This window comes from Periplaneta americana, chromosome 2 (assembly GCF_040183065.1).
Source record: "Periplaneta americana isolate PAMFEO1 chromosome 2, P.americana_PAMFEO1_priV1, whole genome shotgun sequence".
Lineage (NCBI taxonomy): Eukaryota > Metazoa > Arthropoda > Insecta > Blattodea > Blattidae > Periplaneta > Periplaneta americana.
Window position 1 is genome coordinate 188,984,039 of NC_091118.1, and position 19,827 is coordinate 189,003,865.

The window sequence follows — 19,827 nt, forward strand, 5'->3', positions numbered from 1 at the left end:
TACATATTATTTCAAAATTATATTCCTAACGCTATTTTTTAATTTGCTGACACTAAAATGTTCCAAACTGGGTATTTTTCAATTCTTTTATTATATAAACTTGGAGCAAATTAGATACCATGGCTAAGAGCTGTGCTTGTGAAACACTTTAATACCTCCAGTCATATAAAATCTTATAGTTCTGTATTTATAATGATACAATTTGAATTTATTTCGATTTTTATGTATGAAGTTAAATAATGCAATATAATAAATTTGTTTAATTTTAAGAACATTAAAATCAGTAAACAAAAGTTCGGATGAATAATCAACAGGTTTCTTAAGGCATATTTTAATTATTCTTTACTGAACTAGTAGGCCTATTAGTTGAGTAAGAGTAGAATTGCAAGTACTTCCCACCCTAAAATTCCATACTAGGGAATAGATTTAAATAAAGTAAAATAAATTAGACGTAAAATATTAACTTTTAAATATGACCTAAGTACAGTATAGCAAAGAAATAATTATTCCATAAGTACATAATATGTTCATTCCATCGTAAATGCTGGCCGATTGTAATGCATAAATACTTAACTTCTGAGGACTCAAGTGAAATAGGACATTCACAATTTTGAAAAGACCAATCAGAATGACGAATTTTGAAGTTAAAGGAAGATTGAGGAGATTTAAGACCATTGGACCTTAGAGAAAACGGGACAACAATTGTTTTGGATGTGTTTAAGGAAATACAAATTTCGTATAAAGGATCTCTAATTAATCTCGAAAAAGAAAAAAAAAAAATCTGTGTTGAAATCCAGTGGCGGCTGATTGACTAAGGCAAGTGAGGCCAGGCCTCAGTCACTTGGCTTAACTGAAATAAAATTTTGTGTTTTTATATAATGTATTAGTTATTTGAATGAAGCATATATCGCTGTAGAAGCATTTGAAAACTTTGTGATGTATATAGACCTGTTTTGCAGTAAAATTTGTTCCTGAGGCCAGGATCGACCGTGCCGGGTCTGGCTTCTGCATTTGGTGTGCTTTCGCGGGCTTTGAGGTTACGGATAAAACGTTGTAGCTGAGGCACAATTCATCTGGCCTCGTAGCCTGGTCAGCTTCCACTCCTCCCATCCATGGGCCGGCCTCAAGGGTAGAGTGGAGTGGGAATGGTGACTTGTCTTCCTAAATAGGCCATAAATAACAAAAATTCCATCTCTTTGGCAGGCAGAGACCCACACTATTCTCTCCCCTTATGTCTTAGTTTATGACTTAAGCGAGGGTGTTGTACTATTGTACTTCGTAGTACAGTAGTGAATCTGGGGCAATGTTGTTACGTATTTCGGGAAAATATAAACAGAAACAAATGCGAGAAATAATGCTGGTGCAGTTAATTCATTGTTAGAGTGTCCTTATTCGAGAATAAATAATATTGAAAAAAGGAAGTTTTAAATAAAGAGAAAGCCTTCCGAGATACCTACGACATCGCTGACAATAATAATTCTTCTGACAGATAATCTTAAAACGCGAGTTTTTATTGCAACCTGGTATGGGCAACATAAATGGTTAAGTGGTAATGTGGTGCAAAGTGAACTTTTCTGTTGACCTTGTTTGTTGCTGTCAAAGGAAAAAAATAAGAAGAAAAAAAAGAAAGGGGAATTTCAACACATAATATGGGTTGCTTCATCACACTGAAGCAATCACTGAAACTTATCGCATAACAACTTATTTGGTGAGTGAAATTACAGTATTATTTTTCATTAATAGTAATAACAATAGACTAATAATACAGTAATAATTATATTAATAATATAATAACAATAAAAATTAATATCATAAATAAACATTTCCTATCGGAGGCACTTATACTAGTTGCATCTGGCCTCACCGAGGATTTCGATCACCGGCCGCTACTGTTGAAATCTATCAATAAAAACCGCCACGCTTTGGGTTTATAAGGCAGGAAGCTCGGGTTTATTCCAGCACCGGGAATCGAACCCAGGATCTCTCAGCTTGGCGCGCTGGATCTTCATCTTGGAAAGCCGATTCTCAATAAAATGACAGGTTATGGGAAATTCACATGTGAGGCTAGTGTCCCATAGCACACACTTGCATAGAGCTGTTCGATTTCTGCCACAGCCTCCTGCAACTCTTCTTAGCTAGCTTCATCTCGGATTAAGTCTATAATTCGACTCAGCTGGCGTAATCAGTTGGAAAAGAGGTAAGGTTAGGTGAGGAAGCTCACGGTCTAAGAAAAAAAAAAGGCGTAAAAAGGGAAGAAAAGTCAATGACCACAAAAATCACATCATCGCCCGTAGCTAGGGTTTCTCTCACCCTTATTCGCTTATAAGCTCTATTATTTTTATCACTTCAGACCCCCTGGTATTAAGCTTCTAGGAAGTTAATCGGATCAAATAGAGAAACGCGTCGTTGTAAGCAGCATTCGGAAAACATCGAAATTTCTGATCTCCTGGGTTCACATTTCTTCCGCTCCTATTTGGCTATGCGGATTAATTTAGTCTCTCATGAAGGAAAAAGCCTTTTAGCTATATTCTTTTCTTTGCAGAGATTTCCTGCTTCAAGTAATAATGCCTAACGGGCTAGACATTAGATAAAGCGATTGGTTCTATTTGCAGGAGCTCCATGTTCAAATTAGTGTCAGTCATTAAGGGGAGTGGGTAGTGAATCCTGTGCGTTAAAAAATTTCAGTACAAAAGTTTAGTTCAATATTTCTAGGCTTTTAGTGCTCAGAATGCAATAAAAATTTCCATGCTTATACAATCAATCATTCTGAATTCAGTGGTATAAAAGACAACTAATTAGTTTCGTATCCAAGTGCAAAAGAAAGGCCCTGACTGATACCCTGTTTTCCCACTTTGCTAAGTGTACCTCATTCTTCAGGTGCACATTACTTGCTACAATCTTCACTCATACAACTTGTATTTTTTTAAGTTATCTAGTAATGTATATTGTAAATTCTAAAGCAAAATTTAGTTAAATATTTCACTCCTAGTGAAACAGAAAAAAATATTAAATTTTGTTTAACATTTTTTGCAATTTTTGAATGCATATATATACAGGGACATCACTTTATTTTTACTAACATTTTTAACATTAACCTGGCTATACTCGGAAACACTGTTACCCCCCTTCCATTACAGGAGTTTGGTGTTGCTAGTGCAATATGTAAATAAATCATTTTACTAGCTATAGGAGGAGAGAAAAGTAGTGTATCCATTTATGTTACAGGGAAATACAGTATTACGATTTTCAGTTTGGTCATTACTTTACAGTATTATATAAAAAAAACAGTAGAATAGTAACAATTTTTTTTCACAAACTCAAGTCTTCAGGCGGTTATATACATTATGTAATGTCTACTTTATTCAGCATATTACTAACCTAATTTATTCCTGAGAATTTTGTGAGCACTTCCGTAACAAACCCCAATTTCTACAGCTAACTTCTTGACCGACTTATTAGGACCTCGCTGCATCCTTTCTCTAGCATGTCACCTTTGTTGGCCATCTTACACTTTTCTTCCTTTCTGTACACTCTGTTGCTCTAAATTTATCTACCAGATTAATGACATTTCTACGAAAATATTCCGTAATGATATAATCAAGAAATTGTGAAAAAAAAACAAGAAAAACTGTTGTTCACATTCAGTTACATTGTAATTCCACTTTCCATCATCGTCCTTCAAACAACATTATTTAAACAAGAGTTTTGTTTTACTATTTGTAGGTACAAATAGTAAAACAAAACTCTTGTTTAAATAATGCTGTTAAGTACCGTACCATATTATAGGGTACAGTACTTTCGGTAACTCTAATCTTCACTTGTGCTAAGTCCACACAGATAAATTCAGTTATGCTACACACCATACCTGTGTGAAAATAAACTTCAATAATATGAGCACTTTCTTCTATAGAAAATGCAACATATTTCTGAAACACACTGTACTCTGTACTGTTTACTTCACAGCTAGCAACAGCGGCCGTAAGTTTGTGTGACTGACGTTAGAAAGGACATTAGTGAAAGGGGTGGGAGTCAAGTACATTCAGAAACGCAGGTACAATAAAACTTGAAGTAAAAATAAAATGATGTCCCTGTATCTTTCTCGTGTTATGTGTGTGATATTCTTAAACACGTAGATCTACTATGTAGAACAGAGGCTACAGAAAACAATGTAAAAATTTCATGTAAATTGATTCAGTAATTTCAGAGAAAAGTGCCCTTAGATTTGAAAAATATCAACTTATGGAAACTGCGTTTAAAAAAAGAAGAATGTGTAAATTACATGAACCACCAAACTTAAAAGCCCATTTAAAGGACTTGTCTGTAAAAATACCCCCAAATATGTATATTGTTTTAAAAAGAAAATTTTGTACTTTTTTTTAAACATAAAATAAAAAGTCTGACGTTTGACCCCTAATCACTACCTGGTTCCCTTAAAACACTTCTCGTGAGTTTATCCAGTCTTTTACGGGGGGAAGTACACTATAAATTGAGTGTTTTGTATCTTACTGTCAATATGCTTTAGTCCACATGAATTGAAATTTGTGACATTTACAATACATCTCGTCTAGTTTATTTTTCATTTTTTGTAAATATTTTTAAAAGACTGTTTCTGATTAACAGTATTAATTTACAAAATTTTGGGTGAAGATTGTGAAATCATGCAATTCCTTGATCTCTTATATACAAATATAAGTAATGTCATTAATTTCAGGGAGTTATTCTTTGAGATAGTTCAAACAAAAAAGTTCAATACAGTTTTGCTCGTTTTTGCTTCCTTTTCGAGATAAAAATTGTTTTATAAGAAACATTTCATTGCGTGCTTTGGGAAAGCATTTGATTTAATTCCCAATATGCTGAGTAAATTTAAGAGAGCAGTGTATTATGATAATAAATGATTGAAAGAATCTTAATTTTGTTCTTTAAATAAGCGGAAATTTGATACGAACAAATGTAACTTTTCGTTCTACAAAGATGTTTTACAATGTTATATTTGTTCGGATCAAATTTCTGCATGTTTAAAGGAGGAAACTAAAATTCTTTCAATCAGTTACTATTATAATATACTGCCATCTTAAATTGATTGGGCAAATTGGGAATTAAATAAATGGTTTTCCCAAAACACGGTATGAAATGTTTCACATAAAATAGTTTTGTTCTCGGAAAGAAAGCAAAAGCGAGAAAAATTGTATGAAACTTCTATCCATGGCTCTTCGGCCCGTTTTCGGGCCATGGCCTCCCCAATTCTTCCTCTCCATTTTTCTCCATCCCTTGCTGCCACCTTCCAGTTCCGCAATCGCAGCAAACTGGTAGTATCTTCTTGAACCATATCCTCCCATCTATTCCGTGGTATTTTTCCTCCATATTGCCCCTCTAAAGTTCTCCTTGGTATCCTTCCCTTCTCCATCCTGACTATATGTGCTGCCCATTGCAGTCTCCTGATCCGTAAGAAAGTTGACAAAGCTATATCGTTGTATATTCATTTATTCATTCATTCATTCATTCTTTCATTCATTCATTCATTCATTCATTCATTCATTCATTCATTCATTCATTCATTCATTCATTCATTCATTCATTCATTCATTCATGCATTCATTCATTTCATTCATTTATTATCTTCCATAGATCTTACATGAGAAATGAAGCTTTAAGATGTGGAACAAGTCAAAATTTTACAATATTACAATTACAATTTTTACAATATTTTACAATTTTTACAGTTTTACAATGTAGGCTAGTAATTTTCTACAATGATGAGGTGAGGTCCGAGGATTCGCCAAAAGATTACCCGGCATTGGCCTTTTGGTTGGGGAAAACCTCGGAAAAACCCAACCAGGTAATCAAATCAAACGGGGAAATGAAGTGATGCCGAGGACTCGCCATAAACCATCCGGCTTCAGTCCCACGGCTGGGGAAAACCTCGGAAGAAACCATTCAATGAGACCAAAGTGGGATCCAACCCAAGCCTGAACGCAGCTCCGGATCAGCAGCCCAGCGAGTCTGCCGAATGAGCTACATCGATGGCTCTACTAAAAATATACAATACATAGCCAATCAGATTATTAAATTTACAAACGCAAACGATCATTCGTCAGTTGAGCTATATGTATAATACAAAACAAGTAAGTTAATTAAATTTAAGGCATAAAAAATTCAATCAGTTGTGATATACAGAAATTGATAATACATATCATACAAACTACTTCAAATTACAAACACAAACAATTTATCAATAGAGCTATACAGATTACTACAAGGGGTATAATTCATGATTATATCGGATTCTCCATTTTCCTTCCCTTACCAATGGTCGAAATACCCTCCTTAACACCTTTCTTTCGAAGTTGTCAACTGCATTCTGTGATTTTTGTATGAAACTTTTATGTTTGAAATATCTCAAAGAATAACCCCTTGAAATTAATGACATTACTTACGATTCATCGTGTGTATTAATATTAAAATGATTCATAATTTGAAACTGCAATAACTGCATGAACAAAATAAAGCTAAAATCTTATACATATTATGTCTTAACAATAATTATGTTCTTCTTACATTTTTATGCAATGCATTATTTTAATATTTTTATAACACGCATTTTTTTTAGATAATTGCCACTGCGGTCCAATGACTAGATCGCTGGACTCATAATCCTGTTGACCCAGAATCGATCTCCGACGTACCCCCGAGTTCTGACTCGTATTGGGCAATCCAGTGGTCCAAATAACACATGGGATTTTTCCGGAAGCTCCGGTTCCCCTGTTGCAACCCAACAAATCTCAATAATCTCACCTCATCGTGGGTGTAGCGTAGACCAGCCTCCATTGGCGCACCCTGCACAATGACTCTGTAAGTAAATGGTCGACACAATGGCTTCATATGGGTGAATGACGAACAGACAAGCACTCTCAGTAAAAACATTTATATTTTTTTAAAATAAATAGCTAATGTCACAGTAAAGATTTTATTTTAAGTTGTTAAAATATCGAAAACAGTAAAATACGCAAAGTTTAATTAATATATTATTTTCAAAAACTTTTTGCGTTATTAGGGAAACCATATGTAAAATTTAAGTTTCAGAAAATGAACGACAAATAATAATTAATTGATTAACTAGCGGGCTTACTCGTGTTAATTATGTAAGTTTTTGCGACTTACAGCTGTTTCAGTGCTTCACGCACCATCCTCAGAGCCTACTAGACCTCGGCGTCATCTCGAACTTCTCTGCCTGTTATGTGGGTGTGTTTGATTGTTGAAAGGTGTTGAAGAGTGGAGTCAAATAGTGTGTGTGTACTGAAATTGATCTGTGTGTTGAGAATTTGATCGGGGTGTGTTTTAGTGTGTTTGTATATTTCGTTCTAGTGTGTTGAGTTTTTGGTTCTTGGGTTGTATGTGTAGGATTTCCATGTCCGTATTTATGTTATTGTATGTATGGTTAGCATTGGTTATGTGATCGGCATATGTAGATGTATTGTGTCCTCTGGTTATTGCTTTAATGTGTTCTTTGTAGCGTGTTTGGGATGATCTGCCTGTCTGTCCAATGTAGAACTTATCACAACTATTACATGTGAGTTTGTATACACCTGTGTGGTTGTATTTATTTGTTTGTGTTTTTGTGTGTTGAGATGTCTTTGTAGTGTGTTTTCTGTTCTGTATGTTATGTTGTATTTCTGCTTTCTGAATGAAGATGCGATCTTATGTGTGCTTTTGTTTTCATATGTTAGTGTGATGTATTTCTTGTGTTCTTGTGTTTGTGTTGTGTTTTGCGTGTTTTTGTATTTGTTAAGTTTTTGTTTTGTCTTTATTATGATGTCTATTATGTTTGGATTGTAGTTTGGATTGCAGAGAAGTACGAGATGACGCCGAGATCTAGTAGGCTCTGAGGATGGTGCGTGAAGCACCGAAACAGCTGTAAGCCGCACAGACTTACATAATTAACACGAGTAAGTCCGCTAGTTAATCAGTTAATTATATTCAAATGTTAAAAGTAGTGTACGCAAGATTAAAAATGGACAAATAATAAGTTTAAAGCGTGCGAGAACGTTATGGGTATAGGCTATCTCGAGCAGGCACATCAAAGTGAGCCATAGGTGGCATTTGCCATAGCCGTTGTTCAACTCTTCTGCATTGTCCAGATAATTGAGAGTTCGATTGCTCGAAGTTCAGTTGCTAGTCTCTTGTCATAGTAAACATAATAAAAAGCATTGATTGTATTCTGTTTCAGAAGGTATAGGCCAGCCAAGTTCCGATTACCGACGGCAGAAGTCCGAACTACTGAGCTCGTTGCATGTTTCCTGTTTGTAGCGATCGCAGCGACCTCATCTCCAATCGGTAATAAGAAGTTGCTGGTTCTATATAAAGTATTTTGTTTTTGTTTTATTATTGATTGAATTTACTTGTGTATAATTATCGTAATGTTATAATAAAATTTTACGCTAAACTGGAGAATTCCCACGGTATCTTCGAACCTTGCCGTTACGTTTAGCACAAAATTTAAATAAATACACAATCGATTGTGTTTTGTTTGGCACGGCTCGGTACGGCCTGGTGACTAGTGGCCAGCGAGTGACGTCGACTATCGATATTGCTCTGCCGTGGGTATTATCCAGTTGTTCCAATTTTATAGTGGAAACAAAAGTACAACCTTGGTTATTTGTAAATACCGAACATTTTTTAAATACAATTGCATGCTACACAATACTTACGACCGTATTGTAAATTTTTATCCTGTAGAATTAATGTTTAAATGTAGCAGGTAAAGGGTGCGTGTTGTTGGATCAGGTAGCAGCATAATACAGAAATTTATCGATTTAAGACGAATTTTTCGTTTATTTGCAGGAAAAAACTACATTTCAATATTGTCAGCCCTGTTCAAGATGGCTACGATCTTGTGTTTGTTTATGTAGATGTACGTGTGCGATTTATATTGTTTTTTCATGAATCAAATACCCGTATATTATTGTGTTTAAATATAAATTGATAGAATAATGTGTACATATTATACAATTGAAGATGGTGTTCAAAGTGTTGTATGCCAAGATGTAGAGACAATTACAAAAGCGGACCGAATGTTACAGTGTTTTCGTTTCCTGACGAAAAGGATCTTCGAAGGAAATGGGATCGAGAATACATCAATATAATTTTCAACCTTCGCAGAACTTCAAGGTAATATAACAGAGTTTCTGTCAGAAATTTATTATTATTATTATTAATATTAATAATAATAATAATAATAATAATATTATTATTATTATTATTATTATTATTATTATTATTATTATTACTACATTGTTGTTTAGTCAACTGTCCGAAGACAGGTCTGAACCTCACAAGTGATACCAAAAAAGCACTGCTTATGGGTCAACTAGGCCAGGGGATAATGAGGTATGGTGGCCAGTTCCTTTCCCCCTCCATTGCATACATCGTCCACTAGCTACATATTACATTAGTCAGACTTCAGATGCTTACAAACAATTTATTACATTATTATTATTATTATTATCATCATCTGATTCTGGTTGATATGTTACATCTATTATCAGGCAATACATCTCACTTGACGATTTGTGTCAGAGGAAGAACAATTGTTTGTATGCATCTGAAGTCTGACTAGTGTATGTAATATGTAGCTAGTTGGCGATGTATGCAATGGAGGGGGAAAGAACTGGCCACACTACCTCATTATCTCCTGGTCTAGTTGCCTCATAAGCGGTGCCTTCGTGGTATCACTTGTGAGGTTCAGACCTGTCTTCGTACAGTTGACTAAACAACAGCATTAATATTATAACAGCACTCGGTAGTATCCAAGGAAGAGTCTCTGTTTTCCCGATCAATAAGTTGGATGACGTAATAGGCCTATGTGACGTTACGTATGTTCACACATTACATTGCAAGTACGAAAAACTGTTTTAATAAAAATGTGGCAATTTAAGTTACCTCAATAAGATTAATAGAATACTAAAGGGGGTAGTGTAGTAAATCGATTTAATATACGTATAGTAAGACAATTGATAGTGGATGTGTAGTAATGTCATCATTCAGATATTTATCATATTAGTTCCTTGTACAATACAGTATAAGTTATTAATTCGTGACCTCTTTTTGGTATTGATTATAATAAGGTTAATAGCAAACTAATAAATTCAATTCTATTATTATAGGCTAAGAATGAGGTCATAATTATGTTTAGGTTAGGTTAAGTAACGTTGGCTAGAGGCGGGTTATGGACGACTCTTTGCACGTCGGCCATATTGTGCACCCCGAATTTATGGGATCAATGAGAATGAGGTGTACCGGCCCATCGGCCGCATGTGACTCCTCACCCGCTCACCCAATGGGAGCCTCTAACCATTAAGAGCAATTATTGAAAATCCTTTCTTGGTCCATATATTTGACCACTTATTTAATTGTTTGCAAACAGTTGTCAGCGCAAGGAACATAAATATACGAATTCCTTCATTCAAATTATGATTGAAAAACTTAAAATTTATTCGCCATTGACAACGATTGAAAATAACGAATAATGAATAATGTGTGTACCTAATGCCCACCCACTTCACTTGCGCAATTCGGGTTCCGGATATAGCGGATAGATGTCAGGACTGTGATCCATTTTCAATTTTGAATAAAAAATATAAATAATTTTTTTTAAACCGTAAAAGTATTTTTTTCATATAGCATAAGGAAAGAGTTTTACACATACTAATTTTAATCATTGTACACGATACAGTAATGGAGGGGAAAAAAAATGTTGAATATTTTCAAAATTTTACTGTTGTAAGCTGTACCTAACCTCTTAAAATAAGTAATTATTCATGCGTAACAGGCTATATTAAACATTTTTAACACTGTGTTCCCTGAACTTTACAATAACTAATACAAATTCTTTATTTTTCTAGATATGCGGATTACACTTCAGTCCTGGAAAATAAATATAAAATATGGTTTATTTAACGACACTCCCAACTGCAGAGGTTTTATCAGCATCGTCAGTGTGCCGGAATTTTGACCCGCAGGAGTTTTTTTACATGCCAGTAAATCTACTGACATGAGCCTGTCGCATTTAAACACACTGAAATGCCATCGACCTGGGATACCAAGTACGCTACCGAGGCCGTCTCAGGCCTGGAAGTATGGTATGTAATAATGAATGTTTTGATACTGTAACAGGAAATTATTATTCTGTGCCACTTGAGAAACCTCTTGTGAAGCATGATTCCATTCCATCAATTTTATTTTGCTAAATTGTCCACAACATTTATTATTCTTCGGCACTTATTCCAAGGATGAATGCAGTTGAAGGGAACGTTTAGAGCAGTCATGCCAATTGATGCCCATAGGAGCAAGCGCGCGCTTTAGAGCTCAGGAGAGCCTGAGCGCTTTACAGCGGAAAGAGACAGACGAAAGAAGTAGTATATGCCGCTTGGTCGAGCTATATTCAGGGATGGCCAATACTGATTCAATAGATTAAGGGGAGAGAACTTATTAAAACTGTATCCATGGTAATTTTTAGATTTGTCTAGAAGTCTAAGTGCATTATAAGAATGTAAGTTTTAATTTTAATGCTCATTTTTCACAAATTTGACTTTATTTTATTCAAAAGAAATATTTTCTCAACGTTTTTAATAGAAAAGTGAAATTTTCAGATATAAGCCTATTTATTTAATAGCCTTACAGAATCTATTCGTAAATCAAATAAACCGTAAATACGTAGGCCTATTACTGAAGATAGTGTATCGAAAATTTTGAAAATATTCGCATGGAAATTGTTAGTAAGGAAATGAATTAACAAAGCAACTACTGTTACATCATAAGCAAAAGATACGTGCCTATGTGTTGTAAAAATGTCAGCTCTATAGCTTCAGCACATTTCGAGAAAATAATTTAATATTCTGATGATAGGAAGTAGCTCACCAATATCACCTTAAAAGCATAATGCGATAAAAAGTTTTGTTATGGAATATTAGTTACACTTAAAACATATACAGCATCTGGGTAACTTTGCTTTGTACTGTAATATTGTTTTGATTAGTTTATTGATTACTTTTGTAAGGCTAAAGATACCATCAATATAAATTCCAACTTATCATGTCATACTCAATCTCTTTCTTTGGAATATCACTTTCTTTATGAATGATCCACTTAATACAGTATAATATTATACTACTATGGAATTTAAGTGAATATTCCTTCTTAACTCTCTATTATGTTATTAAGATTTAAAACACAAGTGCAATATTAAGAAATCAGTGTTAGTACTTTTGTTTTACAGACAATATAGATAATATTAAACAGAAAGAAGGCATATAAAAATAACGACATAAAATTTCACGTTCCGTTTGAAGTTTGTGCACTACTATTTTCTTAATCCAACAGGCTGCTTATTCATATACACAACCCTTCCTCTTTCCATATTTAGCGCTTGATGCCCGCGCACGACGTAAAGGTCAGAAAAATGCGCTTGCTTTGACATCACTGGTTTAGAGAATAGAAGCAGCAATAAAAGAAATTTTGCGAACACAGAAAAGGTATTTTTTCAATGGGTTCTTTCAGTGTTCAGAAGCAGTACAGTTCCCTAACAATTTAACTAGTATTGGTGCATATTACTCTGATGTCAATAAAATTGTATTCTTATTGAAACCAAAGACATACTGTACCTGTAATTTTGTTTTGTATTTTGATGACTAGTGACCTTAGTTCTGTTATAACTGAAAAGCACATTTTATATGAGATATGAATTTTAACATTAATTTCATTTACGTGTATATTGAATTATTTGACCCAGCGATGTGTAGCTAGGGCACGTACTGTTTCCTAAGCCACATTAGTTACGTAATTATTATGTTAGAGTGAAAAGGAATGTGATGTGAAAATTTGATATTTTATTCAGGATGAATCTTAGATCTTTCCAGTTGCGTGAAGAGATAGCTTTATTTGAGTTAACAGAGAACCCACTTATATAACTATGAAATTAAAATGGATATGCTGTTCGGTTTCTTAGTGGACATAACAAGTCACTTTAGTAAGACCAAGAAAATATAAATTGTAAGCTAGTGCAGAATGAATATTTTAATAATATTATGAATTGTCACAAAGTTAAAAAAAAAGTATTTTCAAAATTATATGTAAAGTAGTCTACATTTACATTATGTTGGACTTCTGCGGTTATTTTGTTACATTTTGCGTTTGAATCACTGTAATTTTATGTATGTCAACATTGGTAAATTAATATATTTTTATTTAAAAAGATATGATAATTATCTGATATTGCATATTAATGTTCATTATTTTCTTAATTATCGCAAAATGTTACTTTCTCTGTGTACTGTTACGGTATTGTCATTATCGTCATAGTTCATAATAATTATAATTATCATATCCATAATAATTAAACCACATCTTGTAACCATTACGACTACCACATAGCCTACAACAACTTCTACCAAATTATTTAAAAATATACTTATAAATTAAGACATTGACATAAAATTTTCACGAAAATACTCCTCATGAAACCCCACATTTATAGCGCGAAAAATTCGACTATTTTCAGTAGCGTTTCGCCTTAAGGGTTCAGCATTTTTTCAAGTTTGTCTTAGCATGATTATTTTATTTACTAACGCTGGCGAAAATTAATATTATAGTCGTGTCGCTGTTATTTTCGGCGTGACTCCTCCCCTTTACTTACGCCTTAGGAAATGAAGGCTATATAAAATTTAAGTAGGTAGTAATGTTCGCCAGTTTTGTTCTTTCATTGCCGAGCTACCAGAAGAGGAATCTATTTGCCGCACCGTTAAACATTATCATATCGTAGCTCCTATGATAATAAATCAAACGCACTGTAATTCAGAAAATAATTGAGCGGCAAATAATGTCCTCTGTGCTTTCTGCGAACGCCAACGAAAGAATAAAAATGGCGGGCGATTATATTAAGAATTTATCGAGCCGTAGGAAGTGCATAACGTCATCAGCAGCGAATGAGAAGACGCACACGTTTAAATGTAGCCGACGCGCAACGTGATTGGCTGCCGGAAATAAGAGCGATGGGACTTTAGCTTTTCCCGTCTATTCGTGTAAGTAATAACTAGGGACCGGATTTTTGGGGTTTTAAGAAGTCCATTTTAGGTTACTGGAATAGGCGAAATAGGTTTTTTAGGTTTTTTGCCCAAACTGTGAAAGGAGTCGCAAAAATTGCCTGATTATTAAAAATGCACGCTTACAGTCAGCTTTAAATAACATAACTTTTCCCTCGGTAGTAAAGTTGGAATCATTTCCAATCTATTGTTGCAATAAATGTGATTTCACTTATTTTGGCATAGCTTAATCAGTCTACAGCTTGCCCAAGTCAAGTCTGCGAGTGGGGATATCGGGATGGAATGTAGAGGCAGAACACAGTTGCCACATAGGTCACTTGACGCTCAGATTTCAACGTGTGCACAGCGTTTAAAATACACTACGGAGCGCACGCATTTGTTGTTCTTGTCTTCAGATAAAGACAACAGTTACGCTGTCTCCCAGCCTCCCCCCTCATGCAACTTTCTCCACGCTTGCCAATCAGAACGCCAAACCTCACTGCCAAGCAGAAGTAGAAGTACAGTCTATTTCAAAGCGTCTTAAATTGTTACCGCTCTATGAACTGAAACGTAGTAGGAAAACTTTGCTGTCATATGAGACTGTACTTGTCTCCTCTCGTTACCGCCTCCTTTCACTACAGAACTGCCTCCAACTTCCCCTCTCGGCTCGCAGACTTAACTTGGTCGAGCTGTAGTATATAGTCACGAAGCTTGAGTTGTGAGAGTGCTAGGAACAATAGACTGTGCCAGTACTATTTCACATTGTCTGTAATGAGGCGATATTAGCGATCCTAGTGGTTAGCAACTACCTATGGATGCATAATTACTGCATACTGAGCTTCGTGACTGTATATACTAGACTGTGGCTTAACGAAACACAAAATATAACAATTCAATGTTAACACCAGAAGCACCAGAATAAGACAGACTGCACAGAGACCTCGGGAAAGTTCACAGCTCTTACACCCGCACACGCAAGATTAGAGTCTTCAATCTGGGAACATGCCCGAAAACTTCACGAATTTCAATAACTCGACTTTTTCGCAATTCATTTAACAAAAGAGAAAGTTCAGTCACTTCATACCCATCTACTGTCAAGTCGTATCTGCGATCAGTTGAAATTCCAAAATACATACAGTCCCAATCAGTGCCCTTGAGAGGGTGAAACCTCTGGAGGACGGCCCATTATAAAAATAAAGACGGAATTCCCTGTTAAAAATTTTATCCAAAACAACAAAAGACTGAAGGGTTAAAGGCCGCAGATTGGGTCGCTTTCTCCAGTGCAGAAGATAATAAAATTACGATATATTGAAATTTCTAAATTAATTTATATAAGACACAGTGAATATAGAAAAATACTCTCTCAATTAATATCACTCAATAAAAGATTTGTATTCCAATGGATACCATCCCATTGAAACGAGAATGCGGATGTTTAGCAAAGAAGGGCAGCATTGCTACTTACAGACCTGTTACTAAATCTACGTATTACTCTGTGAAAAGATTTATTAAATCTACATACTTAGACTTCAACAAACAAAATTTGATAACACAATCTCAAGGGAAAAAATTGGAACTCTCTGCATCATAATCCACAGTTAATTCCCGATTTACCACGAAGATCGTCTGTAGCTGCATTTAGATTGGCAACAGGCCATGATTGTTTGGCCAAACACCTGCATAGAATTGGAATATATCAGTCCCCTAACTGCCCATTGTGCAATTCAAACCAAGAAATGGATTCACACCTCAAAATCTGTGCTTCAGTGGCTGAACATGATATCTTTGAAAAAATATTGGAGTGCAAGAGGTCAAATGACTTTATTATCAAACGCCTGGCATTAGAAAACAACAACAACAACAACATATAGGAAAATACATATTAATTATGACTTAGGTTTTTTTAGTTCTTAAGGTCCAATTTAGTTTTTTTTTAGGTTCAACAGAATTTACATATATGATTCTTATGTCCATGATTTGGAAAGTTATCTAAGAAATTGTGCATTTAGAAGTAAGGAGAAAAATAGACAAAAACCTATAAATCCGGGACCTAGAAATAACTAACGAAGCCACACTTACACGAACAAATTATCGTTCACTATCGCTTAGTAGGGGTCAGGTACGAATATCTTTGAATGTCAGTGTATACACATGACGACAAAACAAAACTATTGAAATGAATTTCTACATTCTTTTAATTCTTTCAGTATAGTTCATGTATTTGTAAAGTAAAAATTCAGGTAATGTGAATGGAAACTATTTACAGTAAATTAGCAAACTGAGTTGAGGAGCTTATGAAGGAAATGTACAGGTCTCTGCATGGCTAGCTAATCCGCTAGAGAGCGTGGTGGAGGACTGAAGCCCGGGATTGAGGCTCGTCAGAAAGAAGCGCCGTCAAGCACAAGACACGACCCGCGGACATTGCTTTATCTCTAATGGATTGTGCTGTAAGAAGCTTTCGTTGATTAAGTATTTGCAAAATAACTTGGAGAGGCTTAAGTCCATACAAGAGGAAAGGTTACTGCCGGGGTAACTCTCGGCTCTGACATTTCCTGCCATCTTAATTACAGTTTCTTATTAGATTAAAAAAGCCAAGATGCTTAGCCCTATATTTAAAAACATTATTATTATTATTATTATTATTATTATTATTATTATTATTATTATTAGGTGATGAAAGAATTAGTAGAAATAGGATTGTATGACCAATAGATTTCTTTGTGCTACTAATAAGTAGAACGCAGATTTACACGCATTAAAAACTACCAACTGTGCAATAAAAACCTTAGAAATATGCACTTAACTGTGCACCAAAATTAAAAATAAAATACGCTGACTGTGGAACCTTTTAGTGCCCTTTTAATAATTCAGAAAACTTCTTATTATTGTTTTATTTTCGAAAAAAATCTGATAACATATATCAAATAATTTCATTTGTGCTGATGCAACTACTAAAGCAGAAAAGAAAGAAGAGAACAAAAATCGAAAAGGAATCGAGAAGCATAAAAACAAAAATTAAATGATATATGAAAAAGAAGAGGAAATAAAAATAAAAAAAATCAAGAAGGAAAAACCAAACAAAGGACAACAAAATACAAGAAGCAAACAAATCAAAACAAACAAAAAATGACAACACAAAAAACCAAAAACTGAAGAAAACAAGATAAAACAAAACTATACAAAACAATAAACATAAACATAACACAAAAAATAAAAAGTAAAACTAAACAAAAAACATAAGAAACAAAAGAAAACACAAAAACAGGAAAACTAAATATCAAAAAATGAAAAAATAAACAATAAGAAAAACAAAACAGAAACCGATAAACAAGAAAGAGGAAAGAGTCGCTGTATTTTTACAACTATCGATACACATGTTTATATTTTATCCTAAAATAGATTATTATAAGCTTGCTGAATCATATTATAGATACTGCTTCTGCCGATACTACTACTACTACTACTACTAGTGATGCTATTACTACTACTATTACTACTTCTACTACTACTAGTACTACTGATTCTATTACTACTAGTACTGCAGATGCTATTACTACTACTATTACTACTGCTACTACTGATGCTATTACTACTACTATTACTACTGCTACTACTACTACTACTTCTACCGCTATTACTACTGCTACTACAACTACTGCTACTGCTAATATTGCTGCTACTACTACTACTAAGCTATTACTTCTGTTGTTACTACTACTAGTACTACTAATAATATTACTACTGCTAATGCTACTACTGCTATTATTATTATTATTATTATTATTACTACTACTACTACTACTACTACTACTAAAGCCTGTGTGATGAAACTTGTCTAATTGTGAAAAGAGAGAGAAAGGATATACGTCTTACTTCGTCTGTGTTGTTATGCGGTGTGGGGAATGGAGCCGTGCCGTCCATCCATCCAGTGGCGGAAGGGACTAGTTGATACATTCCATAGCGCAAAATAAAATAACAAAATATCTCTTCTCGTACTGTGTAGTTCTATCACTGAGCTTGTCTTTCAAGAAACTGAGTTCCGGCAGCCTGTACAATAACAAGGTTTTGAAAGGAATCCTGAAAATTTACAACCCTCCTATAATCTCCACCCTCATTTGAAGGGACTTGGTTTTATTGGTACTGAGACAAGATAAACCAAAAAGAAAATATACTACTACTCTACTACTACTACTACTACTGCTTCTGCTGTTGCTAATACTACTACTACTACTACTGCTGCTATTACTACTGCTATTACTACTGCCACTGCTAATATCGCTGCTACTACTACTACTGTTACTACTACGCTATTAATACTGCTACTACTACTATTACTACTACTGCCACTACTGCTGTTTACTACTGCTACTACTAGTGTTATTAATACTGCTGTTATTACTGCTGCTTCTACTACTACTACTACTACTACTGCTAATGCCCTTATTACTGCTTCTACTACTACTACTGCTAATGCTACTAGTACTACTGCTACTACTTCTGCTTAACAGGGTTTCGGCAGAAATATAGGATTGAATGTACCAAGTGGAGCACGATATACACACATATCATCACTTAGTACAGTATTTGTTGCTGTTGAGGTATTGTTCTTGGAACAAGACTCACTCGCATGAGAACTCTTATCTGCATTGAAAGTTACCAGGGGGATGAGTATGTCACGTTTGCGTGATCACCCTGTCCCTCACAATCTTGTCCAAGTTTCCACTGACCACTGCAAACTTGTGTCCACCACTAGAACCGTGCAGCATTGTGCATCTACCCCTACTGTCTTCTAAGATGGTTTTATCAACTCCATTGAGTTTCTGTTAAGTTTTAGCTGTCACTATGATGTACGCTGTTGGTTGAATGAAGTGAGAAGGAGAAATCTTGGGACTGTAGTTAAACAACAAAGCGACGTTTTGTTTCTACAGAAAATATTCTTTCGTAACAAGAATTTTGTCTTTATGATCGATTTATCTTAGTTACGTCTTGGAGAGGAGTTTTGTTTGGAAACAGGAAGGCCGTTGTCTTCAAGTTCCAGACGTAGAAACACCTCTCTTGCCGGCTTCCTGTATCTGTTTGAATTTTCTTAGTTTCAAGTTTTACCGTTACTTGGTGTTAAGCTACGAGAAGATAATGTACTACTACAACCTCCCCCACTCGGTTTCCTTGTCGCTACGTGATACAGCGGGAGGGGAGAGAGGGAACATCACTTTGCACAGTTGTTAAGTTTCTGTCACTGTGCGCCTTGCTTAGAAATTGTATTGCATGTTATCGGATTCACAGGAGCAATATATGCAGCTGTAAGGGTGATGATGTCTGGGTGTTATTGTAAGCTTAAGGTACTGTGGTTTTGTTCTTAGGTTCGAATCTTGACTATGCGAAGATATCTGATATTGATTTTCTGTTTCCACAGTTAAGGGGGAACGGAATTGGATTTTGGGTGGAACTTTTTGTTTATTTTTAATTTTTAGTTTATTATTTATTTTATAATAATAATAATAATTATAATTATAATAATAATAGTAATAATGAAATTATTGGGGATCATCAGTGTGGTTTTAAGCGTAATAGATCAACTATTGATCGGATATTTTGTATTCGACAGATAATGTAGAAAAAATGGGAGTATAAGGGTACAGTGCATCAGTTATTCATGGATTTCAAAAAGTCACATGACTCGGTTAAGAGAGAAGTTTTATATGAAATTCCTATTGAATTTGGTATTCCCAAGAAACTAGTTCGATTAATTAAAATG

General features: G+C 34.7%; 1 long non-coding RNA gene across 1 annotated transcript; it reads left to right on the forward strand.

The window, feature by feature from the left end:
* The first annotated feature begins 8,114 nt into the window (after nt 1-8,114).
* Nucleotides 8,115-11,129, forward strand: LOC138695328 (uncharacterized). Its single transcript, XR_011331134.1, has 3 exons — nt 8,115-8,331; nt 8,839-9,165; nt 10,899-11,129. It is a non-coding gene; the product is annotated as an uncharacterized lncRNA (long non-coding RNA).
* The last annotated feature ends 8,698 nt before the right edge of the window (nt 11,130-19,827 follow it).